This window comes from Crocodylus siamensis, chromosome 15 (assembly GCF_052110815.1).
Source record: "Crocodylus siamensis isolate JL-2025a chromosome 15, ASM5211081v1, whole genome shotgun sequence".
In the NCBI taxonomy this organism is placed as follows: domain Eukaryota; kingdom Metazoa; phylum Chordata; order Crocodylia; family Crocodylidae; genus Crocodylus; species Crocodylus siamensis.
The window spans coordinates 6,237,054-6,249,487 of record NC_143409.1 but is presented as its reverse complement, the minus strand read 5'-3'; the positions used below and the strand labels follow the sequence as shown (position 1 = coordinate 6,249,487).

General features: G+C 50.3%; 1 protein-coding gene across 5 annotated transcripts in view; it reads left to right on the top strand.

Moving 5' to 3' along the window:
* LOC149852054 (gonadotropin-releasing hormone II receptor-like) overlaps positions 1 to 12,434 on the top strand; it is a 64,352-nt gene that overhangs the window by 7,302 nt on the left and 44,616 nt on the right. For 2 of the 5 annotated variants that reach the window (XM_090029305.1, XM_090029308.1), the window contains exon 1: positions 8,142 to 8,353. The exons of the other annotated variants lie outside the window; for them this stretch is intronic. The gene's annotated coding sequence lies outside the window, so the exon portion shown is untranslated. Of the gene's footprint in view, positions 1 to 8,141; positions 8,354 to 12,434 lie in introns of those variants that run through there. 5 annotated transcript variants of the gene reach the window in all.

Below are 12,434 nucleotides of genomic sequence, written 5' to 3'. Positions count from 1 at the left end.
GGATTGTATCTTCATTTCTTAATCCTCATCTATTCCACCCTCTCACTCCCTGGATGGGCAGTGCGTGGCCCTTTAGGTCATATTCCCTGGCTAGCCGAGATTATTAACAAACCCAGATGGCATCAAGGGGCTGTCATCAGCTCCTTGGTTGTCTGCCCAGCCTCTGGGTTTAGCACAGATTAGATCAGACTAGAAGCTGCTTTAAGTCGTATTCAGAGGAGTTCATGAAAAGTACTGCGGAGAGCTGTCAACTTAAATAAACTTCAACACAGCCTGGAGTCCTGGTCTGCTACTGTGAGCACGAGAATAGCTGCAAACTTCCCCTCTTGGCTCAACTTGGGAAAAGGTCACAGTAGGCAGCTCCAAATTCATGTTCGTGTTTTTGAGCTCAGAGGCTGATCTCTCACAAAGCATGAGGCTTTTCCTAGTAATCCTGCAATAAACCTGCCTGACCTCTAGTACAGAGCCAAGTCACCACGAAGCCTGAGTCACTTCCCTGATTCCATGAGAAACCGAATTGGGAGACGACGGCTCTGATGTGGACGGAGAGCTGTTGTAAACCAGGCATCGACAGATGCAGAGAGCATGAAACCATTGTATGTATTGATGGGTTGATACCCAATACCAATACGGATCTACATATCATGCTGCAAAGTGGTCCATGGGAGCGATCAGTTTAATGACCAGAATCAGTGGGAATTATGCAGCTAAAACCATGCGCACTTTACTGAACTCCTTGATGCATTTGCAGCACCACGCAGGATGTGGAGCGCTGCACCTCCTGGATGTGACTAGCACGGCACAGCAAAACGTGCATCCTCTTTCTTTCAGATCCGCTCGGTCTGGATTAGCGAGGTCCCAGCTGGAATCTGGTTCGGCTGTGTCCAGGCTGCGTGGAGAAGGCTGAGAAATATGCCAGCATGGCTCACCCCACGAGCTTTCTTCACCGCCTGCCTACCGGTGAGGAGAGCTCGATCCTGCGCGTCAGCGAGTCACAGCTGAAGTCTTGCCTAAACAAACCAGACCTAATCACGAGATGCCAACACCTGCGTTTTCTTCCACGGGAATCACCACGTCGCTTGGTCTATACTCTTTGACCACAGAAGGGGACAGAGAGGTTTCAAACAGGAATACAGCTGGGTGCCTTGTTACTAAATGGTCATACTGGGACTGAGAGTTGCGACTGAGGAGGATTTGATCTCTGGTTCAGACTGTTTTGCCCTACACCTGCAGCAGCATTAGCTCTGCTGTCCTATGGTGCTCTTTATAAGTCACAGGGCTTCTGGGCTCATTTCAACACGTGGATAGGTGATATAACTAGTGCTGACCAGCTAAACGCAGTCTTGTCCCTTTAAAGTTTCTCTGGTTCCTCAAAGAGGGGTCCTTTTCTAGTAGCTCGGTGTCATTTAATAGAATTCATTTGTGGGGCAGGAAATTTAGGAGAAGAAATCTGCAGGAGAGAAGAGATCTGACCAAGAGAGGATCATTCTCATATCAGATCACCGTGGCTTGGGATTTTCTATTGTCGTAAGTAGTAGATACAGAATACTGAAGTGCATGTAGGATGCTGTGGGCTGGGTACTTCCAGCACAAGCAAAATCATCTGCTCCAAACTATTTCCTCTGTCACAAAGTTCAGAAGAGCAGTAGAAAGGGACAGCTTGTAAGGGCACTGCCAAAAATGTGATGCTAGTGAAGCCCAAGGAATTACACCCCCGGCAGTGCTCATGTCCCATTTGGAACAACGTGGATGTGTGGAAGTTGCAATAACGCTACTGGCTCACCTTTCGGGGTTGTTGGTTGTAGCCGTGTTGGTCTAAGGACACAGGCAGGCAAGGTGCTGTGAGTAGATGTGATATCTTGTATTAGACCAACTAAATAGTTGGGAAAAGTGTTCTTTGCAAGCTTTTGGGCACAAATGCCCTTCTTCAGGCATTGGAGAGCGTCTGCAGTTGGCTACCTTGAAACTCTTCAAACCCTTCACAAATAGTGCAAATGCACCTGTGCACAGGTCGTAGTGCGTTAACCCTGCAGTAGCATTTTGCTGACTCTGCCTTTGCACCTGTAAGGCAATGTGTCCTGTGTACTCCTTCATTTCTGTGTGGTGGTGCAGGTTTGCAGCAAGGGTGAGGCATGGCAGGATTTGGACTAGGGTTAAGGAACAGAAGGACAAAAGGACTCAAACCCTGCTGTCCTCTTCATCCTTACCTTAGCTTCTATTCCAGACTGTCGCCTTTACCAGCTATTCTTTGCTTTTCATCTCCAGCTGATTACAGCTCACTGGTCTGTGCATTGCTCTTCTGTAATTCAGATATAGAGTTCACTTCTCTGCAGCTGCCCAGCTTGTGGATCTTTGTGTCTGATGCAGCCATGATCTTCCCTTTGCAAAGTTTTCCTTGCTTGAGAACCACAGAGAGACTTGGAATTTGTTCAAGTCTGAAGAGATCTTTACATTATTCTTGTTGTTGTCATTGCTTTACCCTGCAGGATAATGGGGAGAAAATGGTGGCTAATAAGGGCATATTGTTACGGATATCACTGTGGTACTGCCTTTGAGCTCCTGTCGTGCTCCAGAACATCATTGTGTTCAGCACTGAATGCACACGGCATGAGATAGGCAGTCCCCAGCTCAAAGTGCTGGCACTGATTTAGCAGTATGAGCTGCTTTATTTGGGCTTTCTTCCATTTTATTTTCCCCTATGAAACCTGAATGAGGCAAGACCCTGGTTCAGGGTTGATTTACAAACTCGAGGCTCTTGCCAGTTTTGCTGAAAGGTTGCTTGAATCTCACTTGAATTTGGGTAGGGTTTTCAGTGAGCAATGCGAACCACTTTTGCCAGGCCTGGTGAGGGGAATGCGTAGGGTTCAACACTGCATTGGTTTAGCTTTAACTCACAACTGTGCTCAGTGGTTTTGGCTACAGTGTGCTTTGCCAGGATTCGAAAAGACCAAGACTTTATATACGGGCAAATTGGGCAATGCCCAGGAAATTTGCTGAAGCTTACTGAAAATAAGCTCATGGCACTGCAGACTGGCCATGCAGCCTGCTGGCAGGAAGGGGGCTGCTAGCACAAAGGGGTGTCCAAGATGACTATCATTTTGCCCCTCACCACTGATTGCAGAGAGAGCTGCCTGTCATGTAGCCCCACCCACAATTGGTGGTGAGGGGTGGGGTTGCATGATGGACAGCCCTCACAACCAATCAGTGGTGAGAGGCAGAGCCACCAGGCCCCCTCAGCCAGAGGGTGGCGGGGAAGGGGCATGCCATGATCAGCCCATGAAAATAGTGGCCAGCTCTGCAATCTCCCTGTGAAATGGGCCAGCCACCTCCTTGAGTTGGATAGACCCCTATATATGGAGAATAACAATATCCAGTGTTATAAGAGTTAACTAGATGGTCCATAACTAGGGACCTACCGAAATTGCAATTTTGCAGTTTTTGCAGAAAATACCATGTTCCAGGAAGAGACGTACAAAGGATAACAGCAAGCGCTTACCTGCAACAGGGGGGAAGGAAGAGCGCACGTGGCTCATCAGATGCTTGTTTATTCAATTAAGGCTGGACGTCAGCCACGAGCGCCGGCCGGCAAGAATAAAAATGGCGGCCGACGCTGCGGAGAGGAAGAGGAGAGAGAGAGGTGGGGAAAAAGGACCCCAGCTGGCCCAGGGAAGGGAGGAGACCTCCACCACAGGTCTCACAGAACCCAGTGAGCCACTGAGAGCCAGAGACGGGAAGCTGTCAGGCGGCAGGGACCTTGGACCCGGACGAGGACCCAGGGATGGACTGGAGGCTCAGCAGGATCCCAGGTGGGAGTGTTGGAGTGACCAAGGCGAGCGGGGAACCATGCCAGAGGGAAGGACCCTGAGAGGAGCTCTGTGGTGGTCACAATTGGGGCGGGTATCGCCGTCCTTTTCGGCTGGGTCAGCGGTGGAGAGGGAAGAAATCCCAGGGACGGCTGATGACAGGGAGAGCATCCCTGAGCTAGAATAGGGGGAAAGAGAAGTGTAGAGGTGGGGCGTAGTCGTGACAAGGAACAGCCCTGAGTTTAAGGTTTCTTTGATAATTTGTCTTTCTGTTTCCCCATGTGAAGGGGTTGAGGAGGAGATGGCCTTTTGAGTTTCCCTGAGTATCGGGGTCAAGGGGAGAGCCATGGAGATTTTTCTGTTTGTTTCCCTGAGAGAAGGGGCTGGAGGGAAGGAGAAAGGCAGGGTAGGGGCAGAGCTGAGAGAACAGGTCCCATGTTGGCAAGGAGTCATAATGGGCGCAACTTCACAGAAGGGGCCGAGGCCAACGAGGAATAATGCACACAAGGTGGAGTGAGGCTGGGGTTTAGGGGTGGTGGAGCCCCGTGAATGACCACCAGGCGAACCGTGGGCCACCGAGCAAACCAGACGACCGACCCCGTCCACTGAAGAACCAACAAGTTGTGGCAGGAGAAAGTGGGGAAGGGGAGTTGTGGAGGAGACACCTGCTCGGCCAAAGACATGAGCCTGGAGAACGCCCAACACCCAGCATCCGGGCGAAGGCTGCTTGAGAGCGGATACTCGAAGTCAGGCAGTCACATACCAAATCGGGCATTTTGTGAAAAATTTTGGCAGGCCAAAAATAAAAAAAAGTAAAACTTTTATTTTTATAAAGAAATATGCAAACAATAAAAGTGCAAACAATAAAAATGATCAGTGAGCAGAGAAAAAAGCGGGAAGCCCTGCAGCCTTGGAGCACAGGGGTGGAGAGGGGGGTGAGAGGCAGCAAATGAGAGGCTGAGCCTGTGATGTAGGGTCGGTACAGGCACGAGTCCAGGGCCGGTCAGGGAAGTGATAAGGTTTTAGTGTCATCTTCTAAGCAGACAGAGGCATGCTGCTACAGCAGGCTGCAGCCTGAGGAGGATTGAGCATAAAGATAATGAGTCAATTAATGGCCTCTGAGGGCTTAATCAGAGTAATTATGCCACGGTTTCAAGCCATCTGCCAGTCTGTGGCAGGGGCAGGACTGCTGGAGCCCTTCAGGTGATCAGAGGCGTGGGGGGAGGTCCCGCCATGATAAGTCCATGAAGTTGGTGGTTAGTGCTGCAATTGACCAGTGAAATTGCCTGTCTGCTGCCTCGATTTGGGTAGGTTCCTATCCATAATGGTGCTTTGCAATGGCTTCTTGCACTACCCTCTTGAAGCAACTGGTGCTGGGCTGCGTGACCAGATCATGGACCAGATCATGGACCAGGTGAGTGGTGCCTAAATACTTTGGACCACTGTCAACTTTCAGATATTCTCAGGGACGCTTCTTACCAAATTTTCATTGAAAGCACCCTAAAGACATGTCACGCCCAGTGTGATTCACAGTCCAGCTGTGAACTGCGGACCACAGGCTACCAGTCATCCACAGATCACAGTTTGCACACTACCAGATTAGAAGGATCAATCGTCTGATTTCCCCTGGCAATTCCCATGCGTAGGGTGGGAAGGAGAGGCCACACACAATCAGCTTTTGTCAGTTGATGTTACAGGAAGAAAAAGTCACAAAGGCTGCCTGAATTGTGATGGCCTGATGGAGAAGATTGAGCTGTAGCCTGCTGCCCACCCCATATATACTAGGACAAGCAGATCAAAGGGTAGGTGAAGGAAGAATGATAAAGCTAGGAACAGCATTTGACTCCCTAGTTATCCATCATGAATATAGCAAAGGTATAAGGGCACCTAGCTGGATGGGAATGTGGGACATAATATGCTGAATTAAATAACGAAATGTAGAGGATGGCATTCAGGAGCTAAGGGCATTAGTACGAAACCAATAAGATAGGCAGAAATCCTGATTCTTCCTTGTGTTACACCAGTTTTTGGCCAACAGAACTGCACTGATGACAGACCCATATCTCAAACCCAACTTAGACCAAGTACCCAGTGTTACTCCTTCCTGGGTGTGTTTCCCCAACTCAGCGCAGCACCATGTAGCATGTTAGCTCCGAGCCAGCTGGTTTCATGGTTTCATAGTTTCTAGGTTCGGAAGGGACCTGAGTAGATCATCTAGACACATCTGGTGTGTTGGTGCAGCACACGGCAAATACTTGCTTGGGTCCCAGAATAGCCATAGCAGTGATGACTTGATGCTTCAGCCACTACAAATGAGCCACGATGGACTTCTGCATTTATACAGCTATGCTGCTTCCTGTTCTGGTGCTAGTTCATTTGAAGTTAGCTTGGGCGTCTTGTCAGAACCGCACATCGTGTCATAACCACCCTTTGTGTCCCAGCCTTTGGCTCTAAAGGCAGCTGCGTACGTTTAGGCCCCTGAAAGACTGAAGATGCCAGCTCCACCCAGCGAACACCGAAATCATTGTGTAGTCAGTCACTTTGTTTAATCCATCCCATTGCATGTAACCCTGTTCTCGGTGTCACTGAAGCATCAAGACACCATGCTGCATTTATAACTTAATTTCAGTAATAAAGTCTTCTTTCCCTAAAGCATGAGGAAAACAATGATGAGCAAAGATGGAAACTAGAAACGCTGAGCATGCTGAGAGGATGATTTCGGATATTTTAGCTCAGACTGTCAGTTCTGTAGTGAGGGATTTGGCTGAAGCATGCTAGAATTTATGTTGGATAAAACATTTTGCTTAGACGTGGAGCCCAAGTTTTCATGGGAATGAGTGGCGTGGGTCTGCTGGCTTCAACGGAGCCCTGTCGGGTTACTCGTACTGGAGATTTGCCTCTCGGGCTCTTTGGATTTCGGCTCCAGAGCCTGGCGCTGGTGAAATGTGAAGATTCACTGTTTTCTTGGTATCTTGGATGGAATTGCAGACTTTGGCCACGAAGAGGCATTCATTGTGTATTTATTTTTCCCCTACTTGGTTTACATGGCAACCAAAGCAGCATAATGTCTTTGGGTCTGTCCGATGTTTAGGCTCAAAAGGAATCAAGGAAGCCCAAATACCATGAGGACCTAGTTTCAGGTAATCCAGTTTTTACTACTTCATGGGCACAACCAGATCCCACCACTTCTCTCAGTAGCACGACATACTGCTACAGCACATTTTCCTGGGGCAGAATGATGCAGAAGTATCATTATAGATTTTCCTAATCGTGAGTCTTGTCAGCCTACCTCGAAAAGGTTTTCTTCCCCATCTCAACATTTTCCTGATGGACAGAGATGGGCTGAAGCTGCAAAATTCAGATCGAGGGTCATGAGCGTCCCAGTGTTCAGGCAAAGTTGGATCTGAAGATCTGGTTTTGTTAATAATGCAGTAGAATAAACATAAAAATATGCTGGTAAGGTGCAAACATTTTGTCCCGGAGGGCATTCGGGATTCGTTTTTAAAATCACAGCCAAACTGCAGAGTGTGCTGTGAGGGTAATGAGTGGTTTAGTGGATCGAGCCGACTCTAATTTCAGACTTATGAAATGAGCACCTGCTTTCATAATCCGTGGGCCACAAAAAAGATTCAACCTCCTCTGGCAGGGCGTGACTTTCAGGACAAGAAACTGCCTGTCCTCTCTATGCGCGCCTCTGTTGATTTGATGAGACTGCTACAGATAAGACAGATTTTCTTCTGGAGTAGACCTCTCTGAAGTTAGTAATAATAGGACCTGAGTGCAACATTGTTGTCTACTCCAGTTCTCCCAATTAATTTCACTCATTATGAACTATCGGCCTTCCCATTAGGACTGGCCCACATGAGCTGTCGACCCAGAGCTAGCTGTCACGCATGTCGTGTGTGGTGTGTGGCAATAGCATCACGGGGTATTTGACATGACCGCCCCCGGCTCCAGTGCAAACTGATCAGAGGGTCAAGTAGCAGGGAGCGTGGTGCTGAAAGCCACGTGAGCAAATACCCTTTGGGCCAGGAAGAAGGCATAAAGACGGGAGCGATCAACACCACACGTCAATTTGCTCGGTCCATGGGTGACCCAAACCTGTGGTTCACTCTGCTCAGCATCCTGGAGTCGGATCCAGCCTTACACGTTGGGCAGAAGTGCAAGGGTTGAAACAACAGTCTGGTGACCGAAAGGCAGAGGAGGGGGGTCGCCCCGGCCCACGGTTTCCCAACTGCTCGCTCACAACATGCTTTGTTGGCATTGGTGAGGTGTCAGTCCAGATCAGTTCAGTCTCCCCTCCTGAGTGTCTGGCATCTTCCTAACCCACGCAGAAGAGACCAGCAGTGCTGTTTGAAGGGCGAGCAGCGCAGTCCTGGGGAAGGAACCATGTTCTGCGAGCTGAGGAGGTGTGGACTGCGCTTCAAAGCCAACATCTGGGTAATTCATAGCGCCTTTTTAAAATGGGTTAGCAGATGGTGAGACCTGCCAGAAACAAAGCAGCAGCAGCAGCAGCCTGTGGTCTGTCTTCAAAGCAGAGAGAGGAAAAGGTAATGAAAGTAGCTGTTTTCTTTCTTTTTTTTGTTATTAACTCTATATTTCTAAATGCTGATCTATACATGAAACTTGTCCCCAGCTAAACACAATAGGAAGGAAGACACGGGAAAAACAAGCAAGCACCCGGCTTTCTAAATGTCTGCTTGTGACGCAGCTTGGAGGGAGGGGTCTGCACAGGGGTCACAGCGGCTGCTGAAGTGCAGGAGCGACACACCTGAGCTAGTGCAAGCTAGCTGGCTTGGGTCCTGTATCTGTGAGGGACGGACATCAGTGCAGGCTCATTTACCCAGCTTCTCAGGCAGGTTTTGCAGCCCGTGCTGAGCTTGGAGGCCCTGTGGCTAGGTGGGGGCTAGCTCGGATATCACTGTTATGTGGCAGTCACTGGGAGGGCTGCAGCATATTTAAACAGTGCCGTGCCCGTGAGAACAGGGGGCTGAACTCAGCGACCCAGCAGGTCCCTTCTGGTCCTTTGTTTCGATGACTTTGTTTTGTGATAAAAGCAGCTTACATCTCCCTTTTGTTCTCTCTTGATCGTGGCCTGGCTGTGCGCTGGGCTGGGGTTAGACAATGGAGCTGCAGGATAGTTTTCTTTCCTCCAATACCCATTGCACCACTCGCCATTGTACCGGATGGCATTGGAGCAATTGTTAGGTTGTTCTGAGCCACCAGAGTTTCTCCATACCCTGCTATGGTCTTCCCAGGGCATCTTGGTAATTATCTGCATGCCAGATCAAAGGCCTGGAGGAAGTTGTGATTTCCCTCCAGAACAGAGCCATGGCATATCGCAATCATCGACTCATAGAAATGCGGGGCTGGAAGGGACCTCAAAAGATCGAGTCCAACCCCCCCTGCTCTGGGCAGGAATACTGCAGAGATCAAATGGTCCCATGCAAGGTGTCTGTCCAGTCTCGTCTTGAAGACCTCCAAGGTTGGGCACTGCACCCCTTCCTTAGGACGTCTAGTCCAGATTTGGGTCACCTTTACCCTGGAGAAGTTCTTCCTTACATCCAATCTGAAACCAGCCTCTAACAGTTGATGGCCACTGCTCCTTGTCCTTCCCCGGCATGCTCTAGACATCAGCGCAGGCTCATTTACCCAGCTTCCCAGGCAGGTTGTGCAGCCCACGCTGAGCTTGGAGGCCCTGTGGCTAGGCGGGGGCTAGCTCGGGTATCACTTTGGGCAATGGTTAAACTGTTGTTTGGGCAATGACTAAACTGTATCTCTCAGCTCCTGGTATTCACCCCTTATATACTTACAGACGGCCACCCAGTCCCCCCTGTCTTGTCTTCCCCAGGCTGAGCGGCCCAGACTCTTTATTCTTTCCTCACCAGGTTTGCCCTCCAGGTCCTTAATCATTCTTGGGGCCGTTCCCCGGACCCCTTCAAGACCCTCCACATCTTTTTTGACGTGTGGCGCCCAGAACTGGACACAGTCCTCCAGCCGGGCCCTCACCAGTGCCGCGTAGAGAGGAAGTATCATTTCCTTATCCCTGCTCACGACACACCGGCTAATGCATCCCAGGATGCTATTGGCTCTGTTGACTACACTGGCGGCTCATGATCATCCTGTGATCAGCCATAACCCCGAGGTCCCGTTCAGCCATCGTGCTGGCCAGGACTTCTCCTTCTAACCTATATTCATGTTGCTGCTTACTTCTCCCCAGATGAAGTGCTCTGCATTTATCCTTATTGAATGGCATCTGGGTCTGCTCTGCCCACCTTTCCAGCTTGTCCAGGTTTGCTTGGATCCCCGTCCTATCCGCTAATGTGAGTGCTTTCTCCCTAGCGTGACAAGCCTACAAAGACCTCGGGTGTAGGGCAGGGGTGTCCGATGGGTACTGTCTACGCAGCCTTTTGTGAAGTTATATCCTGTGCCAGACAGACTGCTTACAAGCAGCTCTCACAGACAGCCCTACACTGACGTGCCTCTGTGCCATACTGCTAGGTGGCTTAGGCACATTTTCTTTTGCATATCAATCAGCTGGGGCCAGCAGGGCAGTCTGCAAACGGCCCTATAATAACAGTGCAGTGTGCTCATGTAATGGAGGCGAGAGAGCACTGGACAAGGCAAGGAGACTTCAGTCTGAAGCTTTGAAGAAGCTGGAGCTACAAGTCTGAATGAAAAAACATCAAAGGCGAGTCTGTGCGCAGCATGGTGGATCCAAACTTTCCTCCAGTTCAGAGGAAAAAAATCTGTGCCCTGCTGAGGACAATGGAAAGACTCCCATTGCTTGCAGTGCAGTCAGGCTTCCTGGAGCCAAACACCCGGGGTGTAGAGCTGCTTATTTCCAGCCACCGAGTATATGTTATTTAAAGAAACTTGCTAGTATCCCTTTAAACTCACTGTGCAAAGGGAAACGAGCCCCTCTCGCTGCGCTCTGAAGCTCTGATGACAAAATCGCGCCGACGCTCTTGTTGTTAGTTTGGTCAAATGAACCCAGCTCACTTGGGCCGATGGCTTTCCTTGTTTTTGCACTCACTGCACTTCAGTTGCCCCAGTGAGGACCTTGCTGCAGCAGTGGGAGGCTTGGGGGGAGCAGCAATTGCTAAAGGTCTGGCTGTGCTTGAGCAGGTAGATGCAAATGCTAAAGATCTGGCCGGCCGTCAAGATTTTGTACAACTCTCCAGGACGGGTCCATTTCACAACCTCAGCAACTGGAGCTAGGGAAACGGATGTGAAACGGCTGTGGAAATCGCACGGATAAAAAAGTCGGCGTCTGCAGTCTTAAATCCGGCGCTCTGAGAAGAGAGGGGGTGGGAGATTTGCTCATATGGGGTTGAAACTATGTGATCTTTGGCTGGGGCATGAGGCCTTTTCTTTTTTTCCTTTGGAAACTCGTGTGAGAACGTACTGTCCTTACAGCGTGAACGCAGCGCTGGGGGGTGCAGCGTAGGCTGGCTTTACAAAGCGCCCCCTGCCCTGCTGCAGACCGGCTGAACCAGCGCCGCCAGGCTATCCCGCGGAGAAAGCGAGGCCGTGGCAGACGAGAGTGAGAAGGGAAGAGAGAAGAGGGAGTGGAAAGGGAGACAAGTAATACGGCAACTAAAGACCCATGGAAATCAAGGGTAAAATTGCTTGATTTCATGGGTTCGTCACAGTGAAAATCGATGATTTCATAGTTTTGTCACAGATGAGGAGGAATATCCTGTACAAACTGTGAGACTCCCTGGCAGGGACCCGCACTTCTCTTAACATTGTGGGGTGTGGAGGGGCACCCTGCACCTCGGGCAATGGATGCTGTTTAAGAAACGGCAGCGAGGATCTGGCAGGGGACCTGCTTTGCGGGGAAAAGTAGTGGCTGCTATATTCACAAGCAGCGCTCCTGGCTCAGGGCCCGAGGAAGAGCCTTTGCTGAAGCAACAGCGATACTCTGAATGCTGCGTCTAATTTTGCATTGCGCCTCCCGCTGCCACCACGGGTCCGTGCCTCCATCCCATCCCCACCAGAGACGCGCTGACGGCACCGCACGCCTCCATCAGCAGGCGCCGGCGTCGTACGCAGCAGGCCAGCGGCCGAAGCAGGGGCGGGATGTGCTTCCCCTGAGCTGTCGCCCGTCTGTGGGTCCCAGCTCTTGTCACCAAAGGTGGCGCCCGTGGATTTCAGAGAACCGCGTTTAGCGGATGGACCCCGTGAATCCGGTCTTGCAGAGGGGTGCTGGGTGCCAAAACAAATTGCTGGGTCTGTCGGGCCGAGTGAGGTGTTCATCCCATAGGCTCGTAGGAAAATAGGGCAGTAGGGACCTCCCAAGGTCATCTGATGCAGCCCTGTGCTCAAGGCAGGATCATCCCAGCCAAGTGTCTGTCCAACCTGCTCTGGAAAACTTCCAGGGATGGGGCTTCTTTCCTGTCCCAATGCCTAACCACCTTCATAATCAGAAAGCTTCTCTTAGTCTCCAACCTAAATTTCTTTGAGGCCATTGCTCCTAGTCTGGTGAAATGCCCCTCTCTATAATCACCCTTCAAGGATTTGAAGACTGTTATCGAGTTGGTATTCTCTCCTCCAGACTACATAACCCTAGCTCTTTCAGCCTTTCCTTGTAAGGTTTGCTTCCCAGGCCTCTAATCATTTTTGTCG